Source organism: Bombina bombina, chromosome 1, assembly GCF_027579735.1.
Source record: "Bombina bombina isolate aBomBom1 chromosome 1, aBomBom1.pri, whole genome shotgun sequence".
Taxonomy (NCBI): Eukaryota; Metazoa; Chordata; class Amphibia; order Anura; family Bombinatoridae; genus Bombina; species Bombina bombina.
The window spans coordinates 1,204,581,747-1,204,595,268 of NC_069499.1; positions in this window are offsets into that span (position 1 = coordinate 1,204,581,747).

The following is a 13,522-nucleotide window of genomic DNA, read 5'->3' on the forward strand; positions in this document are numbered from 1 at the left end:
GTGTCAGCGCATCCACTGCTTCCGCCTGAGAATCCCTGGACCTGGACAGGTATCTGGGAAGTTTCTTGTTTAGATGAGAAGCCATCAGATCTATTTTTGGAAGACCCCACATCTGAAAAATCTGAGAAAACACATCCGGATGGAGAGACCACTCCCCTGGATGTAAAGTCTAATGACTGAGATAATCATCCTCCCAATTGTCTACACCTGGGATATGAACCACAGAAATTAGACAGGAGCTGGATTCCGCCCAAACAAGTATTCAAGATACTTCTTTCATAGCTTGGGTACTGTGAGTCCCACCCTGATGATTGACATATGCCACCGTTGTGATACTGTCTGTCTGAAAACAAATGAATGGTTCTCTCTTCCACAGAGGCCAAAACTGAAAAGCTCTGAGAATTGCACGGAGTTCTAAAATATTGATTGGTAATCTTGCTTCTTGAGATTTCCAAACCCCTTGAGCTGTCAGAGATCCCCAGACAGCTCCCCAACCTGAAAGACTCACATCTGTTGTGATCACAGTCCAGGTTGGCCAAACAAAAAAGGCCCCTTGAACTAAATGCTGGTGATTTAACCACCACGTCAGAGAGTGTCGAACATTGGTATTTAAGGATATTAATTGTGATATCTTTGTACAATCCCGGCACCATTGATTCAGCATACAAAGCTGGAGAGGTCTCAAGTGAAAACGAGCAAAAGGAATCGCGTCCGATGCTGCAGTCATGAGGACTAAAACTTCCATGCTCATAGCCACTGAAGGGAATGATTGAGACTGAAGGTGCCAACATGCTGCAACCAATTTCAAATGTCTCTTGTCTGTTAGAGACAGAGTCATGGACACTGAATCTATCTGGAAACCTAAAAATGTGACCTTTGTCTGAGGAATCAAGAAACTTTTTGGTAAATTGATCCTCCAACCATGTTTTCAAAGAAACAACACTAGTTGATTTGTGTGAGATTCTGCAGAACGTAAAGACTGCGCTAGTACCAAGATATCGTCCAAATAAGGAAACACTGCAATACCCTATTCTCTGATTACAGAGAGTAGGGCACCTAGAACCTTTGAAAAGATTCTTGGAGCTGTTGCTAGGCCAAATGGAAGAGCAACAAATTGGTAATGCTTGTCTAGAAAAGAGAATCTCAGGAACTGATAATGTTCTGGATGAATCAGAATATGAAGGTAAGCATCCTGCAAGTCTATTGTAGACATATAATGCCCTTGCTAAACAAAAGGCAGAATAGTCCTTATAGTCACCATCTTGAAAGTTGGTACTCTTACATAAAGATTCAAAATTTTCAGATCCAGAACTGGTCTGAATGAATTTTCTTTCTTTGGGACAATGAATAAATTTGAATAAAACCCCAGACCTTGTTCCTGAAAAGGAACCAGCATGATTACCCCTGAAACCTCCAGGTCTGAAACACACTTCAGGGAAGCCTGGGCTTTTACTGGATTTACTATGATGCGTGAGAGAAAAAAAATCTTCTCACAGGAGGTCTTACTCTGAATCCTATTCGGTACCCCTGAGAGACAATGCTCTGAATCCATTGATTTTGGACAGAATTTGCCCAAACATCCTTGAAAAACCTTAATCTGCCCCCTACCAGTTGAGCTGGAATGAGGGCCGCACCTTCATGCGGACTTAGGGGCTGACTTTGGTTTCTTAAAAGGCTTGGATTTATTCCAATTTGAGGAAAGCTTCCAATTGGAAACAGATTCCTTGGGGGAAGGATTAGGTTTTTGTTCCTTACTTTGACAAAAGGAACGCAAATGATTAGAAGCTTTAGATTTACCCTTAGGTTTTTTTTATCCTGAGGCAAAAAACTCCCTTTCCCCAGTAACAGTTGAAATAATAGAATCCAACTGAGAACCAAATAAATTATTACCTTGGAAAGAAAGAGATAGTAATCTAGACTTAGATGTCATATCAGCATTCCAAGATTTAAGCCACAAAGCTCTTCTAACATCAATTTTGATAATATCAAAAATAGCATCACAAATAAAATGATTAGCATGTTGCAGTAAATGAACAATGCTATATAAGTCAGAATCCAATTCTTGTTGCGCTAAATTCTCCAACCAAAAAGTTGAAGCAGCTGCAACATCAGCCAAAGAAATTGCAGGCCTAAGAAGGTGACCTGAATATAAATAGGCTTTCCTTAGATAAGATTCAAGCTTCCTATCTAAAGGATCTTTAAAGAAAGTACTATCTTCCATAGGAATAGTGGTTCGTTTAGCAAGAGTAGAAATAGCCCCATCAACTTTGGGGATCTTTTCCCAAAACTCTATTGAAATTGCTGGTAAAGGATACAATTTTTTAAACCTTGCAGAAGGATTAAAAGGAGTACCCAGCTTATTCCATTCCTTAGAAATCATATCAGAAATAGCATCAGGAATAGGAAAAACCTCTGGAGTAACCACAGGAGGTTTAAAAACAGAATTTAAATGTTTACTGGTTTTAATATCAAGAGGATTAGCTTCCTCAATATCCAAAGTAATTAACACTTCTTTTAACAAAGAACGCATATACTCCATTTTAAATAAATAAGTAGATTTGTCAGTGTCAATATCTGAGGTAGGATCTTCTGAATCAGATAGATCCTCATCAGCGGTGGATAATTCATTATGTTGTCGGTCATTTGAAATTTCATCAACTTTATGAGAAGTTTTAAAAGACCTCTTACGCTTATTAGAAGGTGGAAATGCAGACCAAGCCTTCTGAATAGAATCAGTAACAAATTCTTTAAAATTCATAGGTATATCATGTACATTAGAAGTTGATGGAACTGCAACCGGCAATGTACTATTACTGATGGACACACTATCTGCATGTAAAAGTTTATCATAACTAATAAAAATGACATTAGGAGATATAATCTCCACAATTTTACAACAAATGCACTTAGCTTTGGTAGAACTGATGTCAGGCAGCAAAGTTCCAACAGATACTTCTGAGGCAGGATCGGATTGAGACATCTTGCAAAATGTAAAAGAAAAAACAACATATAAAGCAAAATGATCAATTTCCTTATATGACAGTTTCAGGAATGGGAAAAAATTCAAATAGCATAGCCCTCTGACATAGAAAAGGCAAGAGGCAAAAATAAATGGGGCAATAAATAATGAAAAAAGTTTGGCGCCAAGTATGACGCATAACGTAACTGAAATTTTTTTGGGCACCAACCATGTCCAGAAATGACACACTCGCATCACTAACGACGCAACCCTGTGTGAACCTCTGTGTCAATTACAACGCTGGAAAAGACGAACTTGCATCAACAGACGTGCCTTTTCGAGCCAAAAAAATTCTCGCGCCAAAAATGACGCAATAAAGTGTAGCATTTGGCGCACCAGCGAGCCTAAGTCAGCCCGCAATTTGAAACAAAGTAGTCAATTGAAAAAAAGACTAAACCCCAGGTAAGAAAAATATTTATTAATATTAACCTTCCCCAAATATGAAACTGACAATCTGCAAAAGGAAATACATGAACCTGACTCATGGCAAATATAAATACAATACATATATTTAGAACTTTATATAAATGCATAAAGTGCCAAACCATAGCTGAGGTGTCTTAAGTAATAAAAACATACTTGCCAAAAGACACCCATCCACATATAGCATATAGCCAAACCAGTACTGAAACAGTTACCAGTAGTGGTAATAGTATATGAGAGTATATCGTCAATCTGAAAAGGGAGGTAGGAGATGAATCTCTACGACCAATAACAGAGAACCTATGAAATAGACCCCCGTTAGGAAAATCATTGCATTCAATAGGTGATACTCCCTTCACATCCCTCTGACATGCGCTGTACTCTGAGAGGAATCGGGCTTCAAAATGCTGAGAAGCGCATATCAACGTAGAAATCTTAGCACAAACTTACTTCACCACCTCAATAGGAGGCAAAGTTTGTAAAACTGAATTGTGGGTGTGGTGAGGGGTGTATTTATAGGCATTTTGAGGTTTGGGAAACGTTGCCCCTCCTGTGTCATATTTAATGTGTCTGCCTACTTCTCTTATTTAAGCAATTTAACTACCGCCCTCTTCACTTTTGACTCTGACACCTTCTTTGGTAATTCTATAAAAGACCTCTACATCAAGCAATCACTGCTTGGAAATTGCTACTCACGCTGTATCTTTGACAGCCACTCTACGCTACAAGCTTACTACACAGCTGCGCTCCAATTGCAGCTCCTAGCTCTCCCGGAGGTAGCGGTGACGTCACACGCCAACATACGCGGCCGCGCCGACACAGTCTCTTCACTGCTCACTAACAAGAAGCAGCACCTCTCGCCTAAACTTAACTTTGGAAGTATATCCACCGGAATTTAATACCGGTCCGACACCTTACAAATTAACGTAAGTTAACTTACCTTTACATTCAATAGCGAATACATGTTCTTGTTAAATCGTCTCTAACTACAACCACGATGATTACTATTCACTCTCTCATTGCAATGCAGTCTGAACAATAGTTATTCCTCTTAATACCACTACTAATTATTCAGACAGACCTAAACTTGTAAATAGTTTACTCACTTACATTAACTAAAGCCTATCCTGTACTATAGCTATTTAAGTACAGTGACTGTACTCCAAACTTGTATACAGATTGGAATTGATATCATACCTAACCAGGTGAACAGGACAAATACTGAGCTGGGCAGAATGTTCAGTTATCTCAGCAATTTGTACTGTAGAACCTAATATCAAAACTTAAGTGCATTTGCTCACTGCAACCTTGTTGCGCCCATCACAATTTGCAGTTTGCCACATACACTTAAAACAAAACCACTAGGCTGCAGTTGTGGTCCTCATACTAACTATACCCATTTTGACTTACAGGGAAATACAGAGTTAAATAAAAAACCCTGACAGTAATTTCCAAGCCTGTGTAAAGATGGACCCAGCAGCCCTAGTATCACATGTAGAGGCTCTGACACTAACAGTTGAAAACCTCTCTAAGGGGTTAACTGCACTACAGGCAGAGAACACCTCATTAAGATTATATATTAATGAGCGACTAGATACTATGAAAACAACCCAAACTCCACATGAACCACAACCAAACCCTCCACAACCATTCAGTGGTATTAGAAGTGAGTTTAGAGAGTTTAAGAATTCATGCCTTCTTTACTTTCAATTGAAGCCTAAGACCTATACTACTGACCACTTAAAGGTTTTGACTACCATATCCTACCTACGTGGCGAACCCCGTATATGGGCGAATTTATTCTTCGAATCCAACGACCCCATACTCCATTCCTTGGACCAATTCTTCAAGGCAATGGGGCAATTATATGATGACCCATACAAGCAGTTATCAGCTGAGACTGCTATGCGTTCCCTGCGCCAAAACAAAAGGCCAGTGGAAGATTACATAGCAGAATTCAAGAAATGGTCCCCAGACACACAATGGAATGACCTCTCACTCCGGAACCAATTTAGGCTAGGTCTCTCAGAAACCCTAAAAGATGAGTTAGCAAGACAACCACTCCCAGACACCCTTGATAACCTCATTGACATCAGTATTATTCTAGATAGACGTATCAGGGAGAGACGCTCTGAAAGAAGCCACCACGACACTAGCCCAAAACAACTCACACAAAGCGCAAGTATTACTCCCTCACATAGGCCTCCAACTAGGGCTGCCGAGACTCCCATGGAACTGGGTTTCATTAGAGGACCCCTCACACCTCAGGAGAAACTAAGGAGAAAAACCCTGGACCTCTGCATGTACTGTGGGGGCTTAGACCATTCTGTAAAGGATTGCCTTCAGCTCCAACGAAGGAAGGGTAAGCAACAACCCACACAGTTCTGTTTATCTGCTAAACAAGCACACACTAACCACTGTACTCTTCCTGTTCTATTACAGTGGGAACATCACAGAATCCACTCTGAGGCAATCCTAGACTCCGGAGCAAGTCACAATTATATAGATCACCAGTTTGTTGTTAAAAATAAAATACCTCTTGTCACAAAAAACACCCCCAGTGTCCTTCGTTTTGTTGATGGGAAGGAGATTGCCTCAGGGCCCATTAGGTACCATACTATCCCATTACGGGTTACAACTCACAATCTACATACTGAATTTTTGAGTTTTGATGTCATACCTTCCCCTATGTTCCCAATCATTTTAGGTATCACCTGGTTCAAACAGCATGATCCAAATATAACCTGGTCCACGGCACAGGTAGTATTTAACTCCACCTACTGTGCTGATACTTGTCTCCATCAGGAACAGATTCTTTTGGATACTGCTACTCCATACCCCCATGAATATTCATCATTTTCTGATGTTTTCGACAAAAAAGAATCCTCCAACTTACCTCCCCATAGGGTATATGACTGCCCTATTGATTTACTACCCGGGGTTGATATTCCCTACGGACATATATTCCCTTTATCAGAACCAGAACTAGAATACCTTAAAAACTATATCAATGAGAATTTACAGAAGGGCTTTATCCGCCCTTCCACCTCGCCTGCAGGGGCAGGCATTTTCTTCGTTAAAAATAAAGATCAGTCCCTAAGACCCATAATAGACTATAGGGAATTGAATAAACGTACTATAAAGAACCGTTATCCTCTACCCTTAATACCACAGCTAATTGACAGACTCCGTGGCGCCTCCATTTATACCAAACTTGATCTTAGAGGTGCCTACAACTTGGTACGTATTAAACAAGGACATGAGTGGCTAACCGCTTTTCGTACTAGATACGGGTTATTTGAATACACAGTCATGCCTTTTGGCTTATGTAATGCACCAGCCACTTTCCAATATTTCATTAACGATATTTTCAAGGATTACTTAGACATTTTTTTGGTCATCTATCTGGATGACATCCTCATATACTCCGCAAATCTCCACGAACACATCAAACATGTAACTTTAGTTTTAAAGAGATTAAGAGATAACTCCCTATATGTAAAGCTGGAAAAATGCACCTTCCATACACAAGAGATAAAGTTCTTAGGATACTGTATATCACCTACCGGCATACAGATGGAGGATGACAAGGTCTCAGCCATTCTGAATTGGCCCGTACCAAAAAACAAGAGGGACATCCAGAGGTTTATGGGTTTCGCGAACTTCTATAGGAAGTTCATTAAGAACTTCGCCGAGCTATCCAGACCACTAACAAACTTAACTAAATCGACTCAACGATTCCGCTGGAATGAGGAGTCACAAAGAATCTTCGAGTTTCTAAAAAAAGCTTTCACAACAGCTCCCATCCTCCGTTATCCTGACCCTTCCCTACAATATGTATTGGAAGTAGATGCCTCAAACTTCGCACTTGGCGCTATCCTCTCCCAGAGAATTGCGCTTACTCAGCCCTTACACCCAGTGGCATACTACTCTCGCATCCTCACTGCCGCTGAAATCAACTATCCGATTGGAGATAAGGAGTTGTTAGCCATCAAAAGCTCCCTGGAACAATGGAGACACTTATTGGAAGGAACCACACTCCCAATACTAATTTACACAGACCATAAAAATTTGGAATATTTAAAAACAAACCGGACACTCAGCTCACGTCAAGTACGGTGGAACCTATTCCTCTCCAGATTTAATTATCTTATTACATACAGACCTGCTCAAAAAAATAAAAAGGCTGATGCCTTATCCAGACAATTTATAGACCCCATGATACCTCTCACTGAAGCACCTCTAATACCAGCAGATAGGATTTTAGGCCTGACCACAGAACAGACTGCTCAGTTCAAGTCCGAACAACTCTCCGACATTCAAAAACCTCTTCACAATCTCACCTTGCATGATGATGGACTCTACTATCACCAAGAACGAGTCTACGTACCCCCTTCACTCAGAACAACTGTACTTAAGACCTTACATGATTCCCATCTGGCGGGACATCTGGGTATAAACAAGACCCAGGAACTGGTACAGAGGTTTTTCTGGTGGCCAAGTCTCCTCCCGGACACAGCTGAGTATGTCCAAACCTGTAAAACTTGTACTACAACATTAGACTGGGAAATCTTCCCCGTTCGGACAATTGATTCCATTACCAACTCCACACCGGCCATGGACTGATATAGCTATAGATTTCATTGTTGACCTCCCTGAATCACAGAAATGTAATACCATACTTGTTGTAGTGGATCTATTCAGCAAGATGGCTCATTTCCTTCCTTACCATAAATTACCTACCACTGCAGACACCGTAACCCTTATGTTCAACCATATCTTCAAACTACATGGACTTCCAAATACTATAACATCTGATAGGGGTACACAGTTCACCAGTAAATTCTGGAAACAGCTTTGCCAGTCACTCAATATTACCAGACGTCTCAGCACCTCATTCCATCCTCAAACTAATGGACAAACAGAGAGGACAAATCAATGGTTGGAACAATACTTGAGATGTTTTGTCTCTGCGAGACAGGATAATTGGGTTACACTCCTGCCCTATGCCGAATTCGCTTTCAATAACTCTGTTCATGCCTCCACAAGGTCAACCCCATTCTTCATCAACTACGGTTTTCATCCTACCTTCGAATGGGATTCCTCATCCACTACTATGTCCCCCGTAGTGAACGATCTACTTAATACCATATCTGACACATTTTCTTTGGTGAAACAGAACATCAACATAGCAAAATCTCGATATAAATTTCAATATGATAAAAGGAGGATACCATCTCCAACCTATGCTATCGGGGATTATGTCTGGTTATCAACCCGTAACCTGCGTCTACCAGTACCCTCCAGGAAATTGACTTCCACATTTGTTGGTCCATTCCCTGTTGTTAAGGTCGTTAACGCCAATGCAGTCACTCTTGGATTGCCTCCATCCATGAAATCTCACCCCACATTCCATGTCTCCCTCTTGAAGCCCTATAGGCAACTACGGCAGCATTCTCCTTTGAACCCGATCATCCCCCTGCTGCCGGATCCTTCCTTGGAATATGAGGTTCAAGATGTGCTCGATTCACGCCGAGTACTTGGTCGGCTGCAGTATCTGGTTCACTGGAAGGGATACCCATCCTCTGAGGACTCTTGGGAACCGGCTGCCAACCTCTCTGCCCAGAGATTGGTGACCCGTTTCCACAGTAGGCATCCTGATCGTCCCTCACCTGATCCTCGGTGTTGATCCTTGGGGGGGGGGATCCTGTCATATTTAATGTGTCTGCCTACTTCTCTTATTTAAGCAATTTAACTACCGCCCTCTTCACTTTTGACTCTGACACCTTCTTTGGTAATTCTATAAAAGACCTCTACATCAAGCAATCACTGCTTGGAAATTGCTACTCACGCTGTATCTTTGACAGCCACTCTACGCTACAAGCTTACTACACAGCTGCGCTCCAATTGCAGCTCCTAGCTCTCCCGGAGGTAGCGGTGACGTCACACGCCAACATACGCGGCCGCGCCGACACAGTCTCTTCACTGCTCACTAACAAGAAGCAGCACCTCTCGCCTAAACTTAACTTTGGAAGTATATCCACCGGAATTTAATACCGGTCCGACACCTTACAAATTAACGTAAGTTAACTTACCTTTACATTCAATAGCGAATACATGTTCTTGTTAAATCGTCTCTAACTACAACCACGATGATTACTATTCACTCTCTCATTGCAATGCAGTCTGAACAATAGTTATTCCTCTTAATACCACTACTAATTATTCAGACAGACCTAAACTTGTAAATAGTTTACTCACTTACATTAACTAAAGCCTATCCTGTACTATAGCTATTTAAGTACAGTGACTGTACTCCAAACTTGTATACAGATTGGAATTGATATCATACCTAACCAGGTGAACAGGACAAATACTGAGCTGGGCAGAATGTTCAGTTATCTCAGCAATTTGTACTGTAGAACCTAATATCAAAACTTAAGTGCATTTGCTCACTGCAACCTTGTTGCGCCCATCACAATTTGCAGTTTGCCACATACACTTAAAACAAAACCACTAGGCTGCAGTTGTGGTCCTCATACTAACTATACCCATTTTGACTTACAGGGAAATACAGAGTTAAATAAAAAACCCTGACATCCTGGTAGGATTGTATATGCCATACGTCACTAGCTCATGGACTCTTGCCAATTACATGAAAGAAATGGTAATTTATAAACATGATTTTGTTGACAAATTGAACCAATAGGTCCACTGATTCTGATAATATTCATTACTGAAATGTAAGCTTATAATGAATTTTTAGAATAAGTTATGTATATCACAGACATTGTTAAATTTACTTATATATTCTATGAATTTACCACTCTGTGCTTCCAAAAATGACCACTAAACCAACTAAGCTTCAACTCACCCCTTGTTCTAGTGTTTCACTTTTTGTGAAAAATCCATTAATCCTCTTCATATTAAATCCCTTACTATACTTGAAGGTTTCTAATGTCACTTCTCTTCCTTCACTTCTCACAGCTATACTTATTAAGGTCACATTTACTGGCTGTCATCTAAAGCAATTGACATTGTACAAATACATGTAGTGCTAGGTGACAACTTTACTATTCAGAAAAAATATATACCCATGTCTTTTTCCTGCCATAGTTACACTTTGCATTCTTTGTTGCCTGCTATGTATTAAACCCCAGTATATTCCTCCACCCACTAGAATATATTATTTCTTATTGCTCTCTGCATTCAGCGATGTCGGGCGGACTTGATTCGCTACAGCGAATCATGTCCACCCGCCATTTGGTAAATCAGTACCATTGTGTCTATAAAACAATGGAGCTGCCATGTTGTAACTTAGGTTATCTTATCTGATGTGGCCAATTAGGGATAGTTATAATCAGGGAGTGTGCAGCCTATGGCCTCTAGTTATGAAGCTCCGTATTTACCTTCATTCGCCGGCCCAATACGCTCGCCTAACATCACCGACACAGACCTGAATACGTTCACCAAAGTTATCAAGAAAGCTGTCAAGAAGCCGCGCACCAAGTACGGAGTGATGAGCAGCGGACTGTTGTTAACTAACAGTCATCGATCTCGCTGCTCATCGGCTTCTTCGCAGCTTTCTTGCTAGCCTGTCACTAAGCACCCACACTATACTATACTATACTGTTATACCCCCTAAACTGCCGCTCCCGGAGCCCCCTGCAACTAAATAAACTTATTAACACCTAAACCGCCGCTCCTGGACCCGCCGCAACTATAATAAATATATTAATCCGTAAACCGCCGCTCCCGGACCCCGCCGCCACTATAATAAATATATTATCCCCTAAACTTGCTGCTCCCGGACCCCGCCACCACTATAATAAATATATGAATCCCTAAACCGCCGCTCCCGGACCCCGCCGCCACCTACATTATACCTATTAACCCCTAATCTTCCTCCCCCTATACCGCCGCCACCTACATAAACTTATTAACCCCTATCCTGCCGATCCAGGACCCCGCCGCAAATAAATTAATTGTTTAACCCCTAAACCGCCGCACCTGGAGCCCGCCACCACCTATATTACATTTATTAACCCCTATCCTGCCCCCCTACACTGCCGCCACCTACATTACATTGATTAACCCCTAATCTACCCCCCCTACACCGCCGCCACTTTATTAAATGAATTAACAGAACCAGAATGTTGGTGATAAAACTCATTATACAAAAAAATATGTTAATAATGGGACACATATTTAAATTAATTAAGAATGAATATGTCAACATACAGTATTAATTCTTGTGGGTATATGTATCATGTAAGTAAGTCTTTAAGATGATACTAATCATGTGAATTACCCACAAGATTATATTATGTAGTAGTTAGAGAAATCATGGTTGTGAAATTTAAGTTGGAAAAATACTGCCCTATCATTAGTTGTATTATCAATTCTGATACCATTAATATTATCGTGATATCCATGCACTCCTGGGAGTTAAATGTCACATAGTGTAATAAACCAATAATACTATAGTATTCAGGGTAGCTAGGATGTACAAATCCCATCAGTAATGGTAATCAAATAAAATGTAACAAACGTAGAGCTAGGCAATAGCTTTAATGCTGTATAGTACAATGTATTAGGTAATCAGTCCTCTGTAGAAGTGAATCAAGCACCTACTGCATAACTTGATTCAAATCAGAAAAATATATAGCCAATTATATATATATATTTATATTAAAAATTGTGTTTTATAAATGTTGTGCTTCAACACGTGTAGGGTGTAATTTATACATATATACACTGGGTTTATTAACCCGGCTTTCTCATAGTATTGACCTTCGCATAATTGTTTGATAGTATATAATAATATAATATATATATATAATACATAATTAATGGGTGACAAAAGAATCAATCTTCATGGAATGTGTAATTGCAGCACACACAAATGAGTTATAATACTGTTATACAAGAACACTATGTAACATAAATTGTTACTATTATAAAAAATGCCTTAGGTTAAATATCTCTTTGGTAAAGTATAAAAAATCAAACTGAGTGAATGTTAAAATACTTATAGCTTCCTAGCTAAATGCCTGGACTCGTAGCTAAGATATAAAGTAAAGAATTACTGCTACCAGCTATGCAGCTCTAAGTATGCAGATTACAATACTGAACCACTATCCATAGTGCTAAATAATGTTGGTTTAATATTATGTTGCTTTATGCATGATATTAGATATATTGCCATTCTAGGGGTCGATCCGATATAAATCGTCGCCCGCAAAAGCCGGCGACGCCAATATTTGCGCGGATTTGGTATCCTATATACGGCATAAGCTAGAAGTTACGCGCGTAGATTTCTGGCGTCGCCCGTAGTTTTTTGGCCCATAGACTGACATACAAAACACGCGCAATTTGCTATCCTATATACGGCGTAAGGACTTACGCGCGCAGATTTTTCAAAATCCACGCCATTCTCAGCTCGCCACAAATTGAAGGCGCAGGTACCCTTGCACTGACTTAGAAACCAACGTAACTCTCAGAAGGCCTAACAAATGCATGCCTAACAATATACATAGCAGCAGCTTGTTCACAAATAGTTAACCTCTTAAAAGCATTTATTATTCCTGCCCCTGCAAGTGTGTCAAACCAATCACAAACAGCACAACCCCTCACCTGCAACCTTAAAACACCTGCAAATGCACACCCTCATTAGCCACCATGTTTCCCTTGCAGTATATAGCATTTAGAGTGAGACAGCGTCGTGGGGCACAAGGGGTGCTGGAACCCCTACAAGCCCATGTTTTGGATGGTATCCCTGCTGCTGAGGTCCCTGGTCATGGTGCTGTAGCTGTCCCTGCTCCAGCTGCTGCTGCTGCCCTCCCTGCTCCTCCTGCTGTTGTCCCTGTTCCTGGTGCTCCCCATGCTGCTGTTGCTGCAGCTGCCCATAGGCCAGCAGGGCCTATAAGACGAAGGCATCAGCAGAGGGGAAGAGCACCAAGGGTACACAGGGTTAGGGTCACCCTGTTTGGGATGACAGAAGTGGAGGTCAGGGAAAAATATCGCTTGACATCTGCAAGCCTCATTAACCTATATGAGGTGTTGAAGGATGAAATTGAC